This window comes from Python bivittatus, unplaced genomic scaffold (assembly GCF_059951505.1).
Source record: "Python bivittatus isolate LINGU-HERP-01145 unplaced genomic scaffold, Pbiv_v1 ctg000610_np1212, whole genome shotgun sequence".
NCBI classification, from domain to species: Eukaryota; Metazoa; Chordata; class Lepidosauria; order Squamata; family Pythonidae; genus Python; species Python bivittatus.
The window spans coordinates 11,718,795-11,740,113 of record NW_028277088.1 but is presented as its reverse complement, the minus strand read 5'-3'; positions in this window follow the sequence as shown (position 1 = coordinate 11,740,113).

The following is a 21,319-nucleotide window of genomic DNA, read 5'->3' as shown; positions in this document are numbered from 1 at the left end:
ATTCAACTCACATGAAGAAGAACTAATTGGCAAGGATGGATAGATAGATGGAAGGGAGGGAGGAAGGAAAAGTAAAGTCTAATCTAAATCTGTCAAGTCTTCCTGTAGCGTATAGAATGTTCTCAACACTATGGTGGAACTTCCAGCAGAATATTCAAGATGTGTGAGTAGATCAGAGAAACATAGCAAGCAAGACTAGATACAATAGCATGGACATTTTCCTTAAGAAAGGAACTGCAAAGTGGATAAAGGGATCCCTTGATCCCAGGGTAAAGGTGACACAAGAGTCCTGTGCTCTTTTCTTCAAGCACCATAGCTAGTTCTGGTTGTGATCTCCTGCCAGAAATATATACAAATTATATTTGCAAACAAGAGAAGTAAAGAAAAACTAATGAACCCTAACCCTAACCCCAGAGACCTTTAAGTGAACAGTATCAAGGACAATGGCTTCTATTTTATTTTATTTTATTTTATTTTATTTTATTTTATTTATTTTATTATTTTATTTTATTTTATTTTATTTTATTTTTAGCAAGAGGTAAATTGCTTTGGTTTAGCTGCTTTTATGTGAAAATACTGACTGACTCCTCCTGCTCCCTCTCTGTTCTCTCACTAGTTTCTCGTTGGAATTCTGTGAGTGAGTTTTATGCTGATGGATAAATTTAATTCCTGCTGAAGAAACATGATGGCTGTCGGCTGCTGGAAATTCAGTTTATCTACTTGCATGCTAATAATTTTGCAAATTGGATACAAGAGAGAACATTAGGCAAGATCTGTTTAAATCCTGATTAGGTAAGGAAAAATTGACTGCATAACTAATGGAAATACATTTTATGGTTTTCCAGGTTCCCTTGAATTCCCAGTTAAGATGAACAAAGCCTAAACTGATTTAACAAAGGCTGAAACATGAGCACAAGACTAGATGTTAATGGTTGTTACTTTCTCCCCTCTATGTCATGATTTGAACCCAATCATGGGAGGCATTTCAGAAGACTGTCTACATAACATCTGTGACTATAAAGCTCCAATAGCTAAGTTATGTATTCATTTAAAGCAATTATTGAACAAAGATATATAGATATAGGTATAGATACATTTCTTTTTCAAGTAATTCTATAGATGTGTCAGACATCCTCTATATAAGGAGCATATTCTAATTCAGTTAATTCCATTTCCATCCAGCCTTTCCTCCATGAAATCCTGAATAGTGGCACGTAGCTATGAATGAACTGTCTTCATCCTAAACCCTAACTTCTCCTCCTGTTCCTCTTCTTTCTCTTCCTCCTCCTCCTCCTTCAGATTTATATCTTGTTTTGCCTCCAAGAGTTCAAGGAAGTTTGCGCAGTGCTCTCTCTACTTTTTTTTTTTTTTTTTACATTTGTGAGGGCGATCGTGCTGACAGGTAGTGACTGTCCCAATATCACTCAATGAATCTCCATGGCTCAAGGTAGGCAGCTGTAACTTGAGCAAGCCAGGTTCAAGTTGACACTCAATATCCATGGGCATCCACAAGGAGGGCAAGGGGAGCACATTATGAAATGAATCTCACATGCAAGCTCTGCCTTTTTTGTACATGCTTTGTGATATTCCATGCATGTGTATAATATAAAGGGAAGAGTTTACATTGTGACATCACAATGCTTGTTTCATCATTCCAATCAAACCACGGGATTCCGCAGACACCTCTGATTATAGTCTCAAAGTTCTCTGTTATTATGAAGAAATAAATTCACCTGTCTGCAGATGTGTTTCACCAAAGTAGACCAGGGAAATGTAATATGTATAATATATATATGTGGTGTTCTTCTCATTTCACATGCAGCTTGACAACACAGTCTGTTCTAGCCCCAGCTTGTCAATGTCACTGCATATGCTACACAGCCAAGTAACTGGATTTTGTGCTAAGCTCAAATGGCACCTCCTGAGGTTATTGAGAGTCAGAATTGTGTGTAACTGTCTGCCAAAATTATTTTGACCACATTTGTAAAGGCTAGGTTGCAGTTAATTATTTATCCACAACTGTTCAGGAAATAATCCTCAGAAGTAATGGAAGCTTCTTGGGGAAAAAATAATCATCATCACAAATTGTTTGCCAAAAGTTCATGCACAGAAAAATGTATTTGTCAAATAAATTGGTGTCTGTCTATGAACCATTAGCTCAGTCTCAAGGCTAAAATGCCATGGTTAGGAACAAATGAAGTGAATGCTTTCTTTGAAATGACAGGTTGCCATTTGTCTCTTTCCAATAACTATTTTTGTTAAGACAAAAAATACAGATACCTGGTGGACAGAAATGAGATTAAAAAAAATAAACTTGGAAGTTTGTTGTTGACTTGTGCACTTCCTAAATTGATCCTAGGTTTTCCACATCAAAGGTCCATAACACTACCATAAGATCATCTTATGCGCAATTTGTTATTCTGTCTTCCCTATAACAAGGTCACAAAAATTTGAGATGCTACTCATAGGTCAGTGCTGTTGTTAAAATCTGGGGAGAGGGTCACAAAGAAAAAGGGAAAATCTCCCTGCTTTGAGCCTGTTCCCAACTTTTCCATCAGCCTTTCCCTCTGATACTTCTCAGAACTTCTTCCATCCTTGCAGACAGGATGTGGTCCTATCAAGCACTCCTTAGGCTGGTGAGAACATGCTTGTAAGTTCCCAGAAACTTGCTGTGGCATAGCTAGTAAAAAACCTTTATTGTACACCAGGACTGAAGCCCCTTCAAACAGTTGATTGCCTTCTGACATTTAAGGCTGCTGTCTCCATCTTGTAATCTCTTAGGTTTAAAATTTATGTCTTTTCCTTCTGCCCTTTTATGGTTTAATGGAAAGCCTGCTTTACATTTTCTACTCTTTGTGCTAGATGGCAGTTGGATATTGACATTTTCAATATTCTTGCCCTTAGAAACTCTAGCTCCCAGTGGATCTTCTCCAGGTGCTTCTTTCAAAGATGGGAGATGCTGTGCTAAATTTCTTTCTTTACTTCATTTATTTGTAAAATGAAATTGTCACTACCAAGTTAGTAATTACAAACTCCCATGATGAATTTTTCCAACCTAAATATGTTGGACCATAACTGTGATTATTCCTCTCAGCCTGTATAATCATCGACCATATTGGTTGTGGATAAGGGACTTTGTAATCCAACATGTTTAGAAGATGCCAGTAGGAGAAGGCTGACATTTTCTTGATAGAAGATGTTGACCTTAAAGTGCTGGATAAAGGAGCAAAAAATCAATTTGATGGAACCTTTGCCTGCCAGCCTATTCTGTCTTATTTGCAAGATGTTCTGTCTTGTTTTTCTTCTTAGGGAAAAAAAAAGTTACAGAAGAGGAAGGATTCATATCTTTTGATTATTCTTCAGAGTACCAGAAGTACTCTCTCTACTATTTTCACATTTCTATAGAATACGTGAAGGGACCATTTCATATCTGAGACAAGCATTCTGCCCATCTTACACTCATCTGCACAAGGAGTGTCCAGTCTATGACCCACCAAGATAAAATGTAACCTAATCATCATGAGATTTGTTAGCTCCTTGGTGAGCTATCATACATGGCTACCAAAGTGTATTCAGCTTCATGGGTCACATATTTTGAAGACCCATAATGGCATGGATAGAAAGTTGGACCTGGGTTGGGGAATGTTGCCTCCAAAACTCTATTATTTCAACCTTTGTCATAGTGTTGTTAACAGTTGAAAATGGGGCTATCACAAGTGCTTCTTCAAATCCTTAACAGGTCATGAAATACCAGAAATGATAATAAGTTTACAAATTCATGATGGTCACGCAAAGGAAATCTTGTGATGCAATGATGGCCTGATAGAAACTGACATAACTGTTGATAAAGCAGAGAGAGAATAAAAAATATGTTTGGATTAAACCGAAAGCTTTCATTAATATGCAGGAATTACCAGAAACTTAATGAATATCTACAGGTGGATCTTTTAGGTGTAACATCCTGGACAGAATTAATCAAATTGGATAATTGTTGGCTAAGTAGCATACCATACTTTGTTTCCTTGATCTTCCTGCAGCAATTGTCTTCAGCCTTTGTACTTTTAGAGCAGAGGAGGAAAAATGTTAATCTTGCACTCTCAGTTCCTGTTCCTGTTTCCTAGTCTGACTGCATTTCTTACTGCTTCTAGGTGCTATTAAGTTCCTTCTAACTAGAAGATGCTAGGTGAAGGCAGGACCAAGTCTTTCCTGCATCTTTCTCAATCAGGTTTAGCTTTAGGATGCTAGCATCCACATGAAAGGAGCACCAGCATATTCTGTGCAGAAAAACTATGAAATCTAGAAGCATTAGACCTCATTAATACTTAGAGTTCAAAGTATTCATACAGCATGTTTTCTCTCCAAAGTTATCAAAATAACCCTTCCTGCTCTCCCAAAGCGTCCAATGAGTCTGAGTCAACATTCAGCTCACCCCAGATTAGAACCATGGCACTATAGGATGCAAACTTGGGATCTAGCACTCCATGAGATGGATCACATATGCATATTAGACATCTCATGATTGTGCCACATTTATTTATGACATACAACTGAAGGGAAGTGTTACAGTTCAGCTGATATGGAACTTCTATATCTATCTGGAACATCAGACGTAGTGTTTGTTGCTGACTGCTTCATTCATCAATGAATGTCTTTTTGATACACTCACTGCCGTCAACAGCTATGTCTGAGTTTTTATGCGAGCTGACCCTGTTTTTAAATACAGATTATATTATATCTCTACATCTTCCTCCCCAAAAATAGGAATTATGTTTACACACTGCTTGTCCTTCCCTTCCTTTTTTCTCTTCCTGACATAAAAAAGTTGAATTTTGTATTATGTCAAATTAATTAACAAAAGAAAATGAATATATACAATAAGATTAAAAAACTAATGTAACCTCAGAAAGAATAATCATTTTAGAAAGTTTTAAAATGAGAAGAAAAAGTCTGGGAAATTACATTCTAAGCAGAACTCAAAAAATAAAAAAGAAGATTATGTTGCTTGAAAATCTTCCTTCCCTTTATTAAAAAAAAAAAAAGCTAATTCAAATAGCCACAGCCAATGTCGATCAGCAGTCCATTGCTACAAATCAAGGGCAGATTTTCCCATCTGTTTAGAATTGTAATTATTTTCATGTATCAAATCCCCACAATTCTTGATGATTGGATAGATTCCAAATATTGGAGATAAAGCCACGAAGATCATAGGCATCTTTAACACACAGCTATCAATCTAGGCATATTAACATCACGTGGATTTCAGTCCAAAATACAGAAATGATACAACAAATCCCACTTGTACAAATTGATGTTCAGACTCTTGATTTGCAGCTCCAACAGCAAGGCATTGGCAACGAAAACTTATTAAACGTTCTTGGAGGTGTTCAATATACATGAAGCAACCTTTGTTTTAAGATCATAGGAAAATAATTTCACATGTCGGTATTTAAAGTAACCCTCTGCTGACTAAACAGGCGAGGGCATTCAGTCTCATTATATTGGAGGCTGTGTAAATAATATCAGTTTCATCAGCTCCCTTCAACTTACTGTTTTGGGGGGTTTTTTTCCTAAATTTGATTGGGTTAAAGCTACAGCTAATTCCCCCATAACTTCCAACTTTGGTGGCTTCTCAGATGCTTCAGGGACACCTGATCCAAATTTTTAAAAATGCCTTCGTTCAGTAAACAGCCCCCTCCCCCACCAATTCTCAGATACATAAAAAATGTCTTGTTTTGCATTGTTGTTTTAATTCTGCAAATGTTTTAAAAATGGCTTCCTCAGAACTGAGTTGACCCAAATGTAAGGGCTCACTATAGCAAACTGCCCAGAATTTCCTACTATGTTTAATTGAGAATGTCAGAGTTTTAAAGAAGAGCTGGGTTGAATCTCTTGCTATGCTTGATTGCTTCTGAAAATTGGCTTGTTCTTTGACTAAAAAACTCATTTCTGAAATTCAAATGAAAATATTACAGCCACTTTCTGATGCTTTTATCTAAAGAATGTTCTTGGCCCAAGTCCTATATCAGCTTGAGATAACATTGCACAATGTTCCTCATTAACCCCCTAGCCTTGGCACAACCACATTGCTCTAAATCTAAACACAGATATTAATGCCATGTTCTTGACTTGTATTTATTCACTACAACAAGGAACTGAATGCCACTAGAGATATGGAGTAAACATTTACAGGCATCCATCTTCAGGAGGCTTCCCTAATGAACTTCAAACTGAATTGAATTGTACAACTGATACCTTGATGTACACAGTACTATAAAAAAAAAGCCCACAGATTGAAATATGTCTGCGTTCAGTGAGAAAGTAAGAAAAACATTATTATTTTCCTTTACGATAATCACACCAGAGTAAGAACTGATCTACATTTTGAGGAAAACAAATAACACGTGGTAAAGCCTATTACTATTTGAGGATGAGGAGTTGGGGAATCATGCTACTTCAGTATATATACAACTTTCCCAAGTCTGGAATTCTCCCTGGTGTAGCTAAATGTCCTCAGGCAAGAATTGTTAATGTGTGAAGGAGAACATTTAGTTATGAAATTTCTCTCAACACTGAAGATATGGTAGTTCAGAGAAGACCATGCTATGTACATTATTTCATTTAGTCTGTTTATTTATTGAATTTAGAGGCTGCCCAACCAGAACAACTCTGGGCAGCTTACACATTAAAAAAAAGAAAGAAAGAAAGAACAATTTTTAAAAAAGACCATGTAGATCTGGACAGACCACACTAGAAATATAACACATAGTCCCGGCCCCTCGCCCCTCCAGCCAACAGAGGTTCTACAACCACCCTACTCCAATGTCTGGGAGAATGCCCATGTTTTTAAAGACTTCCAGAACACTACAAGGCTGGGAGCCACAGATATCTTGGTGGGGGGGGGAATGCTATTCTAGAGGGCAGGCATGTTCCTTATGACATTTTTTTAAATTGAAGGGACTACTTCTTAATACTTAATTCACCCATTACAGATAATCCAGCCTCGGATGTATGTCTCTCATCACCCAGGCTGATGGAAGAGAAGATAGTTACATACCATCACTGGTTGCACAAGTATGAGTTTACAAGAACTCAAAGGAGCAATTAGTGACAGAAAATTCTGGTGAAATTATATTAGTTGGATCATAAAGAGTTGGAAGCAGCTGAACAAGTGAACAATGTGCTGCAAATTTTGATCTATTTCTCCTCAAGGACTATATAAGGACAACTCTATGACTAAAGAGTGGGAAAGGAGAGTAGTATCTACAGGTAGTCCTCACTTAACAATGGTGATTGGAAGTGGAAATTATTTCAAATGGTTGTAAAGTGTGACGTCATGTGATCACGCTGCTTAGCAATGGCAGTTCTGGCAGTCCCAGTTGCTGTCATTAAGCAAATCACCACAGGTCATTAAGCGTGGACCTCACATGACCACGACTTCCAATATCTTGCCAGCTTCCCTATTGATTTTGCTTGTCAGAAGTGAGCTGAGAAGGTCGCACATCATGTTCATGTGACCACAGGATGCTGCAACGGCCACAACTACAAGGACCAGTCATAGGTCCCACTCATTCAGCACCATTGTAACTTTGAATGGTTGCTGAACAAGTGGTCGTTAAGCAAGGACTACCTGCGTCTGGCAGATCTATCAGCAAATCACTAAGTATCTGCAAATACTTGATTTGGAGATAACTGAAAGGCAAATTGATTCTAATTCCAAATTGAACTGACTTTCTGAATTGAATCAGAAAGTTAGTACCAATTGTTGAATTGAACTGAATGCCCCCAAGTCAATACATATAAGTCTGTACATGGACATACATGATTTTTTTTTTTAATTCACAAATCTGAATCAACTTGACCCAATTCAAAAATCTAGGTTAATTCAATTTGGCAGTTCAATCTGAATGCCCAGATTGAACTGGATCAATTTTCCAAATAAATATATATCATTGAATTTGATTAAAATAGTTTGAATTAGATTTTGCCTGCAATCACACTGTTTTGAAAGGAGGATATTAAAATAATGGAGTCTTTTCATATTCCATGTTCCTTGTTAATCCATTTTATCAAAATTGTATATGACAATGGGTGCTTGCTTGGAAATGCCCTACCTGTTCTGGAGTAGTACGATTGGAGGGGGAGGATTTTGCCCTCAAGAAAGTTTAAAAAAATAAATCCATAAATATAGTTTTAAAAAGTCATATTGTGATTCTCTTTCAGTTTTGTCCAACACCATTATCTTTTCCATTAACTACTTTTGGCACTCAGTAGAAAATAAAGAACAGTTTATCTTGTTTTTCATTATCATAACTACCTAGCCTCTGTATTTATCCTTCTAAAATTTTGCACATTTCTTGTCTACAAATACCTTCACGATACATACTATTTTCATATGAAGGGCCCAAAAATCCAAGGCAGGGAAAAAAGGAGGAATTTTTTCCGTTTCTTATTCCCTGTATTCCCAGTCCTTTTCCATGTTTGGCAAATCAAGACCCAATGCCAATATTGTGGTCTCTGCACACCTGAATAAATATACCACATCTACCTAGTGTTATGAAAATAGTGTCTATTTATTAATCTGTTATAAAGATTACGTTTTTTTTTTCAGAACTCTTTGATATGTTTCATTTTCTTTCATAGCAATAAAGAGAGCACAATAAAAAAATCTTCTTAAAAACTCTTGACCTTCATAAAGATGATTTGCCGTTGTATTTGCACGTGTTTTATCTTAGTTGATTATTTTCTATTTCCTTTCTCTTGGGTGATCCTGGATGAAGAATACAGAGATTTTGTTAGGTGTGTCGACTCAGGAATCATTGTCATTGAAGGTTATTTATTATTCCAAGGTGAACTGTGTGTACATTTGCAGCCCTAAATTACCTATTCTGGAGCAATACAACATTGGGGGGAGGGGGGAATGTAGCTCTTAATAATTTTTTTAAGTTATAAATATACTTTTAAAGAAGTCATATGGTGTTTTACAAATGGGCATGTGAAGAGGAATGAGGGAGATATATTACTTTAAGGTGTCATCAGACAGTTACAATTATTCCTCGTAATCTCTTAACCGGAGTATCATTTTTTAAAACATCTGCAGCATACAATGTGAAAAGAGAGATAGATGCCTGGTGGTTTAATGAAACTGACCAACTAATGTCTAAATTGTTTCCAATATATCTGAGAAAGACAGATGGCAGAAAGCCTCTTTTTCATTTTGGTTTTCTCTTTGGTGGTATTGGACTGACCTCCACCAGGTTTAACTGCCATTCTGGTTTATCCAAAGTTAACACAACTTGCTTAAGAATGCAGCAAGGAGTATTGGAAAGCAATAGGGAAGCAAAAGGGAGGAGGAATAACTTCTGTTCTTAAAGCTTACCAGGGGCTAAATCATTGAGAGACTCTGAAAAGCTTGTCTATTCTTTCAGAGACATTGTGTGAAATATCAACTCTTTAATATTCAGTCCTCTTTGAAAGCTGCACAACTGATCTTGGGGCAATTTATGCGAGGGTGACTTTGATCCACATCTTTTTCAGGGCTTTGTAACCATCCAAGCATGTTTGGAAGGTGGACATAAATTGGAAAAGATCCAGAGCCCAAGCCAAATTTGAAACCAAGTGCTACAGTACCGTATTTTTCCGACTATAAGACGCCCCCATGTACAAGACGCCCCCCATTTTTCCAACCCAAAATTAAGAAATCAATATTTTAAAGATAAAGCAGAGCACATTTTTATTTAGTAATTAGGTAATATTTACCTGATACACTCAGTGGGAGGAGGTCCAAACTGTCTCTCTGCAGCTCTGTTTCCATGCTGTTTTGCAAAACTGATTACATTCAGTTTAACTTTTGCACAGTAAGACATTCTCTTATTTATATTTTTATTTTCTGACATCTTTATGGGCTCTCCACCTCCAATGGGATGCGTTCCAATTGGTTTGTTCAGCATCAGCTGACATCAGTTACCTAAGGCTCTTGATTGGAGGAAGCCTGTTCGCAGAGACAAAGTATGGGCAGTTTCACTCGTGGTTAGAGGCTAGCAATAGGAGGAAGCCCGTTCGCAGAGACAAGGTATGGGCAGTTTTGCCACCGCGCGGTTCTCTTTTTGGCTGACTTCCTTGAATAAGACACCCTTCAATTTTGAGCATAAGAATTTTAGAAAAAAGTATCGTCTTATAGTCGGAAAAATACAGTATGTCTCCTCCTCCTATTACAAAGCTGCCACCAAGATTTTCTGCTACGTTATTTCTAATCCACCTATCATCCTCTGGAGAATCCTACATCTGCTTGAAATCTATTGAAATATACTATCCTTTGGCTCCTAATATTACTTTGTTTCAACCGCAGCTCACATCTGTATGAATAGGAAGGACTCTTATCACCTGCTTCTTCTAGACTTCTCTCCTTCTATTCTTCAGTTCTAGTCTCTGCCCTCTGAGCTACATTCCCTGGCCATACAAAACATTCCAGCATTAGTCCTACAGTATCACAGGGATGCGGCCTTTCTTGATGTTTCCCAGGCTCTCTGCCCAACTGACATGCATTCACTTATTGTTTAATTTACAAATGGAAGAAACCTCAGAAGCTGACATACTGCAAAGCGAAGGACCATCTCTTCATTCATTTTTATTTTTCACAAGGCCTTTTGATATCATAAATGGTCTCAGAAAACCAGTAGGGCAGGCAGTTACAGTTTTCTCCGAAGTGTGCCCACTTGGCATGAAAAAAGCGCAAAGTTGAACCAGAGGTGGTGAGGACCATCAGGAAGGAGGAGGTGCTAGAAGAAGGACCACAAGAGCTACCTCATCACCAGCTTCCCTTTTAACCAAATATCTTTTTGGAGAGCATGGTATCTTCTCAAAATTGTCCCCAGTCTCTCCAAAAGATTGGGCATCCCTGCAAATACTCCATGAACTTCGTTTCACTCAGCCATGTGCTTCTTCTACTGAGTCACAGCAGTAGCGTGCCAGGGATCTGTGCCATACATTACTATACATTAATATAGTAAGGCAATGCATGTAACACTTGAGCATCTGGAAGATGTAAAACTAGCTGCCCAGCTGGAAATGTGTGCATACGATTTCACTGTGCACCCTTTATCTTGTTTAAATTAAGCCTCCGCTTCTCTCTTTAGACATGGTTATAAAATTATGGGATGGAGTCATCTGTCTACAACCAGGGCATCACCAGGCTCCTATAGCATAAGAGCAAGGCCCTTTTCCAATTAACATTTAAAAATTCCACATGGAGATGTTGATGTTACCACACTCCAGGTCTTTGATTTGGAGTTTGAATCTCCAGGAATAGAATCAGAAGCAGCGGGTCAAGATTCTGCCTCAACCTTTGCATAAAGGTCTGGCTTTTCACCTTCAGAATGGGAGCTTTATCTTGCTCTCCTTTCTCATCTAAAGGTGATCTGCAAGCCTGAGGCAGGACAGCAGTTTTCAACTAGAAGGATCAATGATCTGCCCTATTGAAATCAGCTTCTATAACTATTTCAGCTGGATCCCCAAGAGAAGAGCAATAGACAACAGGGTCATCATTTTATTTTAATCAGTCCCCTCCTTTCTATTTCCCCCCTTTGTATTTTATTCTTGCACCAACACTGTGAAATAGATTATAATGAGAAATAATGATTGATCCAATTTTAGCCTCTATGCCTTATGCATGGATCTTCAAGTTCCTTTTCAGTATTGGCAGAATAATCTTATGCTCCATTTGCAATGCTCCAACAATGGAACATTCTGGCAGTGGAGTACCTGATGCCTCCAAAAAACTTGCCAGCAACAGATCAGCACAGCAGAATTAGGAAGGAAAGCTTTCCTGGGCTCCTTCCTTTTTTTCCCCTTTAGAAGATAGTTGAAATGTTATGGATATTGATTGCTTTTTGAGATATATTAGACTAACAGGATGTGGGGAGATGGGGTTCCTACCATGCCTTCTTTCAGGGCTTCAGGACTTTGGGCAAAGTCAGCTCCAGGTCTAATAGGAAAATGGAAGAGGGAATCTGAAGTTGGATTTCCCCCTCCACGATCAAATGTTTCTCTCGAACCTTAGATGGGAAAGACATATTTTCCCTATGGCCTCTAGGATGCTACTGCAGGTATCTTAAGATCGATCAGTCAGTCAGTCAGTCAGTCAGTCAGTCAGTCAGTCAGTCAGTCAGTCATTTTGTAGGCTGCCCATCTCAAACAAGTGACTCTGGGCAGCAAACAATCATAAAATCAATTAAAAACCGAATTACAACCACAATACTAAAAATTAAACAGCTTCCAAAAATTTTTTTACAATCCATATATGTTAACATAACCAGAAAATGGGGCCCTTCACACCCTCAGGACCCCAGCCCCGAGCACATAACCAGGTCTTTAGGGCCTTCCAAAAGGCCAGCAGGGTTGGGGCCATCCTAATCTCTGGAGGGAGGATATTCCAGAGGGCAGACACTATGGCAGAAAAGGCACGCCTCCTGGTCCCCACCAGCCACCATTCCTTGGCCAATGGCACCCAGAGCATGCCCATCCTGCTGGACCAGATTGAACGGGTAGAAACCACTGAGGGGGTCCCTCAAGTAACCCAGCCCCAAGCCCTGAAAGGCTTTAAAGGTGACAACCAGCACCCGGAATTGCACCTGGAAACACACTGGCAACCAGTGCAGCTCACAAAGCAGTGGTGTTACAATTGCTGAATAACCAACACCATTTACTTCCCACGCAGCTGCATTCTGCACCAGCTGAAGCTTCCAAATGTTCTTCAAGGGCAGCCCCATGTAGAGCGCATTGCAGTAATCCAGACAGGAGGTCATGAGGGCATGAGTGACAGTGAGCAGAGCCTTTAATGGTTAAGGATGACTGTGGACAATATCCATAATATCTCAATCCCAGAGCAAGAAGGAACAAAAAACAGAGAGAGAGAGAGAGAGAGACCCTAAAGAGAATCCAATATTTTTATATTCTTACAAAATCCAAGTGCATCATTTCAAAATGATTTTTTTTTCTTAGTTTTTCCCCATGGGAATTACACACACACACACACACACACCAAGGAATAATGGGTTCTTAAAGTGCCACTCTTTAGTTTAAAAGGCTTCTTTCTGGAGCCTGCTTAATGGAACAACTTTGCAGAGAGTGTTCCCAGCTACTGATCCATTGTCAGGGTTCCTTCCTAGCTGCTGCTATAACAAATAAATAAAAGTCCCGAGTACATCATTAATTATGTTTTTATTACTCTCTTCATTATGATCAGGCAATGGCCTGTAGCCATTAATTAACTCAGCATGCTCCCGTCCTCTGCTGCTATCAGATCACGTTTGCCATCCTTCCATCATCAATTAGGACAAGCTACACAGTGAATTATGCCACCCTCTCTTGCTCTGTACATATTAGCCAATTGGTTCCTCCCCTTTACAATGAGCATATTTTACACTCTTTGTGAGAGAATATGCCCTGGAGCCTTTTTAAATATAGCAGCTCATCACACATCTGCAGCACAACTAACAACCTCAAAGTCAAATTCTCCAAAGATGCTGTTGTCCAGATTTCGTGTTTAGAATTGCAGCAGGAGCTCAAATGATTATTTTCTTCTTCTTTTTTTTTTCTTCTGTTCCTTTAACATCCTTGGCTTCTAAAGCCTCTTCACCCTTTCAGCTCCCCAGTTATTTTTTAACTTGTGATCTTAATTGTGATTCCCCCCCCCCACATATATCCTGTGGATATAATTAGAAGCAAGACAAAGGTAATTCTATGTTCAGCAAAATTAAATTCTCACCCAAATCATCTAAAATCTCTGCAGAGAAGAACTGAATCTTGCCCTTTATACACAGGATGTGTATTTTTTATGTTTAAACTCCAGTTTCTGTTTCTCATATAAATTATGCATATTTGCCTTTCCCCCTCACACCCCTGCCCCCTAGGACTATGCTCTGGCAGTGGGTGAATCTGGGAAAAATCAGTGATTTGTAGGAGGGTTTTTAAATGTATCTAACATCTAACTCACCCTGTTTCAGTTCAAGAACCCTTGTCCCCATCTGTTACTTCGATGTCTGCAAATGGCAAAGCTCTGGAAGCTAGTGGAAGGGGAGGAGGGTGTCTTCATAGAATCAAATTGAAGATACCTTGGACATCATCTAGCCCAATATTTCTGGGAATTAAAGTCCACACAAAGTGGCCAAGGATGAGAAACTCTGATCTAGCCTATATTCTGCCCAGTGCGGGAATCCTCTATTACTAGCAGATGGTCATCCAGCCTCTGTTTAAATATAAGGAGGGTCCACAGCCTCTAAAGCAGTGTTTTTCAACCTTGGCAGCTTGAAGATGTGCCCTAACCCTAACTCCAAGCTGGCTGGTGAATTCTGGGAGTTGAAGTCCACACGTCTTCAAGCTGCCAAGGTTGAGAAACACTGCACTAAGGAAACCTGGGGAAACTCCTAAATGAAAAGCAATTGCCACTAGAAGTTATTTGTCCCCTCATGTCTAGCCAACATTTTTAGTTAGTGTGTGTGCCTTTGCATCATTCTTTACTCCTGGTGACTGCCTGGAGAAGTCCCTACAGTTTTCTTGGCAAGATTTTTCATAAATGGTTTGACATTACTTCCTTCCCAGGGCTGGGAGAGAGTGACTGGCCCAACTGACTTTGGGCCTAAGGCAGGCCTAGAACTCATGGTCCCTTGGTTTCTGGCCTGGTGCCTTAACCACTACAACAAATTGGCTCACTAATCAAAATCTGCTTCCTGGTAATTTAATCCATTATATCCTGTCTTCTAGAACAACTCAGAACAATGTTGTCCTGTTTTCTACAGGACAGCCTTTCAGATATTTGAAGACAGCTTTCGTATCTCTCCACAATCTTTTCTAGGATAAACATAGTCAGCAACATTTTTTTTTTCCTTCTAGGCCCTTTATCATCTTGGTTGTTCTCCTATGAACACATTCAAGTTTTTCAATGTCCTCCTAAAATGTGATTCACAGAACTGGACACAATATTCTAGGAAGTGTCTAATCAGCACACAATAGCGAGGAACATTAACTTATTTGGATCTTAATCTTAACATCTTTCTTCTGTTGATGTAGCCTAAGATTGCTGGGGGTTTTTCCCTTTTAGCTGCATCTCACGTTGCCTAATGTTCAGCTTGTGATCCACCAAGATCTTTTTCACATGTACTACTGTTTGGTAGGATTTTTCATCCCTTTGAGTTTTCCCACTACTGATGTAAATGCCAAGGTGAGGATGGGAAGGACTATCTATCTATCTATCTATCTATCTATCTATCTATCTATCTATCTATCTATCTATCTATCTATCTATCTATTATAATCCTTGAAATCAAGTCACCATTGTTCCAGTTACAGCTTCTTGGAAGGAATGGAGGGATATAGTATGGAAAATGCTTTGATTCACTGTTTTTCATTTGCAACTATTTGATGATGAGATTTTCTGAGCTGGGTGAACAACTGTTTTCTTTTATCGAAAAGAACAATGTTGATCTCTTATGGTCCTATATAACTTTACTACTGTCATGAAGGGACATTATTATTGGTTACCACCACACATATCCTTGGCATAAACAATCCTTAACCTATCTGAAATTTTCTGTAGATTGTCTTCATTGCAATTTTCATTACATTTCTAAGTCAGAAACACTTTTAAAATATACTTATTTTAAAACTATGTTGTGAAAAATGGATTGAATTCTCTGGAAATTGGTGTGATTTCTCCCCTTACAATGGTATGACTTTCTTGTAAAGTTCATCCATATACAACTGTTTATGTCTTTTTCACATAGTAAATAATGGGAGAATGAAACTTCAGATCCACGCACCTCCAAGGGACCCAGAACAGAATGGGCCATTTACATAGCCTAAATCCAGCCCTCAGAGTGGATGAAGTCATCTCTGCTCAACCTTATGTTTTCACTATTTTTGCATACTAAATTACCTTTTTAAACAACTATTTTGGCTAGATCATGTGCATATTCCATGCACACATGAGCTTGTTCAGATGGTGAGTGGAGGAAGGCACTCAAGATCACATCTGTTGTCCCTGCTTCCACCTTCCATACATTCCCACACACCTGTGGGGCAACGTATTGTGAAATCCCTCAGCCATGAACAAAATTTCATCTCCTTAGGCAAGAAAGAACTGGTGACTTACAATCACTTTGGAATATTCACTTTACTTCCACTATGCAAGAAGAGTAAATAAATGTTCTGCCTGCAGACCTCAGACAGTGATGAATCACGATCCCAAGGCTGAAGTCCCCTTTCCATTCTATTTATTAATTTTCTCAGCTCTATCACTGTTCAAATTGTGTTAGGGTTTAGATCATATCAGGTCTGCAGGCTACTGGTCTGCAGAGAACCCATGAAGATCTGGAACCTAATCCCATGAGAAACTTCCCTCACCAACAAAGAAGCATCACAGTTGGAATTTTAAATATATCTTTTGCTTAAAAGTAAATATAAAAACTTCTGTAGGATTGCTTTGTGATAATCATTTTGATAAGTCAAAATTTCTCCAAATAGTGGCTTCTGGAGTGAAGCGATGAAATGCTGTCTAGTGGCCTATCTATCACTGTTTCACAGTTCCAACTTTTAACAGTAGTTGAAGCCCTCCTGTTTGCTTGTAAAGTTTTTTTTTTTTAAAAAAAAGCAATAGAATACCAAAGAAATGTCTGTTCCTTTTTCCACAGTTTGCTGTATTCTAATGATTCCTACTAGCTCCATAAATATAAGTAACTCTCCCCTCATCTATACTGGCTGAGAAACAGATGGCAGTTCTTTTTCATATCTCTCACATCAGCCATCATTTTGGGCAGAGTGGTGGGTAGAAGAACAGATAGGGTGGAAGCATTTACAGTAATCCGACAGCCAGCTCTTAGTCTTGGCTGAAGGCTGATTGATCCAACCTCATGTCTTGTCAATTCATTTGAATTGCTGGCTAGCCACACTGGTACAATTAAGTAATTTTAGACTTGGGACTGAAAGATCTTGGAGAACCCATAATACATAATTATTTCACTTTCTTCAACTTCTGTCAAGCCAGTCCTTGTGAGGTTGGGAGAACTTCTGCCTCTTCTGCTGAGTTAGGCCCTATTGTTCCTGATTGATGCCTCCACGTGTGGATGAGTTCTCCACTGGCTTTACTGAGACATGGTGAGAAAGGAAAGGACAAGAAGTGATGTCATGGACATTTATTGCAAGAAGACTGGCCTGATATTCTTAAATAAAGACCATGATGGCCTCCAGGAGTGTTTCACAAAGTCAGCCTTGAAGAGGGCACCACCGTGCCAACAGCAAGTAAACATGAACAGGGAAGGCTAAGCCCCTTAACAAGGGAGCACTGAAACTGCTGAACAACTGTAGGGTAAAAGTTCAGTAATGGGGTTGGCTTATGGTCATAATAGACTGGATGCAATCAGTTGCCAGCAACACCAAAACATTTCTTTCTTCATTTTTGCTTCTCCTTTCCCTCATTGGGGCCTCCTTAGGTAGAAATTAAAAAATTAATTCCAATTTCTTTTTTTCTTTTTTTAATCATTCTAATCCATTCAGCAAAGGTGCAGCAAAAATAAGGAAACAATGAGGGTGAAAACTACTTTTTGATGATCAGTGAAAGCAAAAATATCTCAGACTGATTTTAGAAAGTCAACAATCAGCAACTAACTCTTTGAGCTTCCTTAAAGAAAATGTTCCATTAGCAAGATGGTACTACTGAGCAAGATGCTACTATTAATAGCTGGGGGAGGCAGGGGGGAGGGAAAGGCAGCATTAAAAAAACCAAAACCCCTAACTTGACCAATTCTCCTTTGAAACAGATGGTTTGTTCAAAGTGGACATCCTTGGGGGTTAACAGGCAACTTGCATAGCCAACAGTGAGTAGGACTAAAGCCCCCAGGAGGCGGGACCAAGAGAAGACAGTAACCGAGATTCTTTTTTCTCTTTCTGCCAGTCTTCTTCCTCTTGGCCAATAGAATGCTTGGAGGAAGAGGTTATTCTTGCCAAAGGTTGAACTGATCACTTGGAGATGGGTTTCAAAAGGAGGCCCTATTTGTGTGGTTGCCTGTTTCCAACCACTAAAACTGGATGATCAAAGCCCAGGGGTGTCTGCAGGAGAGAATAAATAAATTCAAGATGGGGGCCACAACCATGAAATTGAAGTCCCACCCCTTTTTATGTGCATTGTGGGGCAGGGCTTTGATTACATGGTTGCAGCTGCCATTTTTCCCCTGCAGACACCCTGATTCTGCCAAAGCTTCTGATCAATGCCAATGATGTAGAAGTATATAGTTCATCACTTATCTTTCACCCCATTCAATTGGTCCCCTCCCTTTCCCTTGTGTGTATGTGTGTGTAAATCTGAAAGCTTAAACCTGGCAAAATAAAAGTTATAATGCAATAGATATTTTCTCCAGTGGCAGCACAATCGCTTTGGAAAGAAAGTCCAAACATCTGCTAATGAGAGCAGATTCTAATCAGGTGATGTATCACTTTCACGTGGCAGATTTTGGGAACCATTTCCTTCCATCCTGGGGCATTTCTTCACTTGGAGATAAATCTCTGGATTTTTGGTGCTTTATCATGGGTGAAGGCTAGTCTCAGACATTTCAAGCAGACCAATGATGTACTAAAGCAACAGGTAGATCTAAAGATCTTAGATCCGCTATTCCATGATCAGTCCTATCCACCTGGGATGTGAATTGACACCCAGTCAGATGTCAGTGAGCTATAACTCCCAGCTCCCTCACCATTGGCTGCTTAGGAATGCTGGGAATTGAAGTTCAATGACTTCTGGAGAGTTAGAGCTACTCTCACCTGACCTACAGTGAGAACACTTAATTCCCCTTTCAGAACGCGTAGAACATTGCTTCTCCGTCTTTTAACACCAGACGGATTCGGTCTGATGGAAAATGCATTGCTTTCAAATGTTGCAAGAGAAGAAAATGCTGGCTAACCTGGGTCTGGTGCAGAATGTGGGTGCTTAAATGAGAAATGACCCAGAAGGGAAGACATGGGGAAGGAATTCCTCCCAGGGTGCTTCTTCAGATCACGAAGTAGGGGCAGCTACAGAGACTGTGGAGGAATGAAGAACAAAGCAAAGCAAAAATAAGATCACCCTCTACTCCTCTGAAACCATAACTCCATCTCAAAAAACAAACAAAAACTGCCCCCCCCCAAATCCTAAAGACATTTGAAATTCAAAAGAATGTCTCCCTAAGAATGGAGTAGAAAAATGGAGTCCGCTTTGTCAGGTAAGGTTTCAGGGAAATAAAAAATGTTAACCAACTGCCAATTTTCTTCCCAGACAAGCTGTTTACACCCTTTGCCCTTAATCTACTGTTATCTTCAAGAGTTTCTAGTAGTGCAGATCTTGATCCAGCATTTGCCACAACCTGGACCAACTGATGTATGTGTGAAACAAGCACCACAAATCTCTCTGAGTTAGTCAGAAGTAAAGTTTATTGGAAGCGTTCGCAAAGGCTGGTGGGCTTTGTTGCAAATAAGAAGCCACACCCACATACACACTCCAGCCTAATTATATACTGTACATTCCCGATCGCAAGTCCCTCCCCTTTTCCCCATTGGCTAAGGTACTCAGGGTGTACAGTCTTTCCGGCCGCTCTATGATTTCTTCCTGGTCCCTCCCACCTCATCCATTGCAAGTCTACGGTAATTTGCTCAAGGTTTCATCTAATTGCATTATACTGATAAAGACTGCCCCAGGTTAAATTAGTTTTTATTTACATTGTCCCACACAAGGAGACAACTTCCTCTCCATCTGCCACTATTTGATAACCATAACACTTAACACTACTTCCTTATCTCTCACACAGCTGCACTCTTAGCATGCTCAAGCTACTATATCTTTGTCAATAATAACATTTTATCCATCTCTCACATGTAGCAACCTGTCTTTACACTGGCAGTTCATGGCTGTGCCTTTCAAGCCATTTGTGAGCTTGTTATAGCCCTCTCCCAATTCCTTTCCATCTCTTTTTCTCTCAAACTCATTTTAAAACAAAACAAAGGAAATAAATAAATGAAAATGTAAGTGCTTAATGAAAGCTGCCAAAAATCTAAAGCAGCCGAAAGCAATTCTGACTGGACAAAAAACAATTTGTAACCATTGGTTTCACAGCATGGCTTTCTCAGTTTTATTCACTGGTTTCCTTCCTTCCTTCCTTCCCTCCCTCCCTCCTTCCTTCTTCCTCCTTCCTCCTTCCTTCCTTTTCAGTAGGAATTGAGATTGACAACTGGGACTTAGTGGCACCAGGAATGTGAATAACTCCAGTTGCTTTTTTGTTGTTGTTTTCAACAGCCTTGTTAACACAGCAATCCCGTGCCTGTCAACTTTGAAATAACTCCAAATGAGTTAATACAGTATTAGTGTACGCATATAGCCTCTTTTAACTGTTGCCTACTTGACAATGAAAAATTGTGATTCAGAATAACATAGGGCCAAATTGTGCCATGCAACTTCTGAGAAGCTTTCCATTCATGTAGAAGAAGCTTCTGTTTTTCTACCTTATTCTCAGGGGGGTTGAGAATTTCTTGTGAATTCCTCTTGGCAGTGTTTTTGAGCTTTATTGTTGGAAGTGGCAGAGTGGCCTAGAGTAGTTTTCTCTTGCAAATCTTTCCATCGCTTACCAACCTCCTGGGTAGCCATACTCCCCAATCTGAGAAAAACTCCTGGGAGGAATTCCTTTATGTTATCTTCCTTTAAGGGAAACTTGAAAGGTCTGCAAGGCGGATCACTGGAAAGAAGATTAAATAATGAAAGGAGGACATTTATGCAATGCCTTGGTCACTTGGCATGGAAAAGGCTTAAGAACATTGCAAATAATCCATATGAATTTCACAGAAATCCTCTTCTTTTTTCAAAGAATTTTGGAAGCAATTTCTCTTAGATTAAAGTGAATGAGAGCAGTACAATTTTCCTACATGGTTCTCCTTTATCCACTGCTGTATATACAGGCATTTTCCTGACCTGGTTGAAAGGTCCTCCTTAAAGACCTAGGCAATTTTGCATGTTATTTAAATGAACGTGTTAAAGCAAAAAAGATATCTTAAGAAGAATAAACATTAAATCTTTCCACTGTGAGTTGCCCAAGATGCTTGTAAATAAATACAAAAAATAAATCCTTAATTAGGACAAATTAAGGATTTGGATTAATTAGGATAAATTATATCCCAGTTAAGTCTTCTTATAATTTCTCAAAGATGACAGGGATATAGAATAATTTTCATTCATCTCCATGTAAGATTTTATGCTAATCTTGACCGATAGATTTCCTAATCCCTTCATTTGTCCAAGTTCAGAATGACTGCC